Source organism: Mizuhopecten yessoensis, unplaced genomic scaffold, assembly GCF_002113885.1.
Source record: "Mizuhopecten yessoensis strain PY_sf001 unplaced genomic scaffold, ASM211388v2 scaffold4033, whole genome shotgun sequence".
NCBI classification, from domain to species: domain Eukaryota; kingdom Metazoa; phylum Mollusca; class Bivalvia; order Pectinida; family Pectinidae; genus Mizuhopecten; species Mizuhopecten yessoensis.
This window is the reverse complement of record NW_018405342.1, coordinates 1,198-3,838: the sequence shown is the minus strand read 5'-3', so window position 1 is coordinate 3,838 and position 2,641 is coordinate 1,198.

Genomic DNA, 2,641 nt, shown 5'->3' with positions numbered 1-2,641 from the left:
CTACAGGAACTTGTTACCCTGTATCAGCCGTCAAGATCACTGCGGTCGGAGTCAGAATCTTTGGTGTGTGTCCCAAAATCTCTTACTGTGACATACGGAAACAGATGCTTTGGGAGGGTTCCGGCTACGTTGTGGAATAGCTTACCATCTGCTATTAGGAAGTCGAATACCCTGGCCAAGTTCAAGAGGGACATAAAAACTCACCTCTTCACGTCTGCATTTTAGAATCTTTGCAAAGACGTCATGTAAATACCACCCTTTTATTTGTTCAATTATGTGCAAATTGCTTGTTAAATGTATGAAAGTGATTGCAAGCCTTTGTTGTTTGTTTACAATTATAACCATTACTATTATCCATATGTTGTAAAGCGCCTTAGAGTAATTTTACAAATTATATAGGGCGCTATATAAATGCTGTATATTATTACTATTATTAATTACATGCCAAATCCCTAGGGATATTTCATTCAGACACAAATCAAATGCTATCGAGCCTTACTTTCAGCATTTACAAATGTGAAATTGGTTAAAACGTTAAAAGAATTGAGAGATGATAAAGAAGAAATATGTCTTGTATCACATGAGTATATACTTTATGACATCTCGTTATGTAACCAAAATATGGAGGACGGCGATCTTCGCTGACTATATTTGGAAATTTTTGTAACATATCTTTTTATAAAATTAGGTGTAGTCCTTAGGAAAATAAGGAAAATGCATTCAATCACTTAATGGTTTTTTTCGTTTTTTTTTTAAACAGGTATCACATTTGATGAAATTCTTGGAAACGTAATAATATTTTCCTTTGCTGGTTACGAGACTACAATGATTACGTTGGCTATGACATCCTATTATCTCGCTTTTTACCGGGAGTACCAGGACAAACTACGCCAGGAATTATCCGACAAGATCGGCTAGGTATGTTTATCCTTATTCGCACCAGATGGAAACAAAATTACCAACAAGTCTTAGACATCGCTTTAGCCTTTGGTCAGCCTCTATTTTAAAGAAGAATAGAGCTTTTTAGTTAACTTCGATGGTTAAATGATAAGCTGTTCTTAACTCCATTTCTTTGTTTCCCATGAGGTACTGATGGACATTTTTTTGTTGCTTCTTTTCGGTATTTGGCACAAGCCAAACCCGTCGGAATGGAAGGTGTCGAATCTCATGTACCTATTTGTTTAATATCATTGGTGGTGATCTTGTTCAGCCAGAACATTTTGGAGTTGTTTCTGAGGTTACACTGGTGGGAAAACGTTTGTGCGTGTATATCAATATAACGTTGATAATATATAATTTCCCGAGTAAAATCTAGTGAATGTCTTTTTCGTGTCTACGTCAATGTCCATACGTCTATGATAAAAAGGTGACTTCATTATCTAATAATTAAGATTAGTCCGTTCTGTCGTGCGCGCTTATGTTTGTCATATGGTGCCTTACACATGTAGTTGTTTACTTCTGTACTTCCAACACCTTATATCGGATTGATCTCCAAGCTGAGTTTAACTTTTATGTCATGTGAAATCATGATGACATAACCCGAAAGAATATTTATAAAAAAGTATAAACTTTCGGTGAACAGGCAATATTGATAACTATTATCTTTGTTATCAATGCTATTGTAATTCACTTCAAAAGAGTTTTCACGTATAATGTCCATGGTAAAATAAAGTCAGCGTAAATTCCCAGGACTGATCAAAGTAGCCGCTGACGTTGATTTTTCAAATGTTATATATTTTGCTGTTTTTCATTCGTCAGACTCTGGGCGATCTATAGATACATAAATGCACTTCCGTTTTTACAGAATCCACTGACATTCGAAAACCTTCGTCAGATTCAATACCTGGACATGGTAATCAACGAATCGCTCCGAATCAACCCTCCTTCCATTGGGTAAGAATATTAGTAAATATAAAAGTATATCATAGATGAGTAAAAGTATGTAACATCTGTAATGCGAACTTTATTCACTAGCAAGGACGTATCCAAAATCAAACCGTTGGTACATCACTAGTTAGGAAATCACCCTAAGTGTGAGTGGAACGAGATAAACGTATGTGTAATTTATAAGAAAAACTTTTTACACAACCAATAACATTTTCTATGTGACGTTTCGATGACTAGTACGACATGTACACTGTCACATTCATCAGACAAATGACCAATAAAGCGTATGCACACGGAGGTGTAAAACTTGTACATTTGTACGAGTTGTCCATAAAAGCAATGTCGATTTCGGCTACGCTGGAAACGTATGTACAATAGCTGTTATATATGTACCGAAATAACTCAATCCAGTTACGCTTTGTTAACACTTGGTTATAGATGTGCGAGAGTCTTTGAGCCCCCTCGTCTCGATTTAAAACTGGCCCACTGCGGCGTATCCAGATTGCTATCTGCTCAAAGCCTCTCGCACATCTATATACTTTGACTATGAATGTCGACAAGCTTTTTGTTTCATTGGAAACAGTATTTTTCGTTGAAATTTGAACCATCCATTTATTGGTCTCTACTGAACTGGAGTGGAGAGCATATGATAACATTAGGTAACGAGATGTATCTTGTTAAAAGAGGATTTATACATAGGTCAGTGTACATTTATATCTTTATTTTGTCGTTATTGATATTGATTTCATGCTAA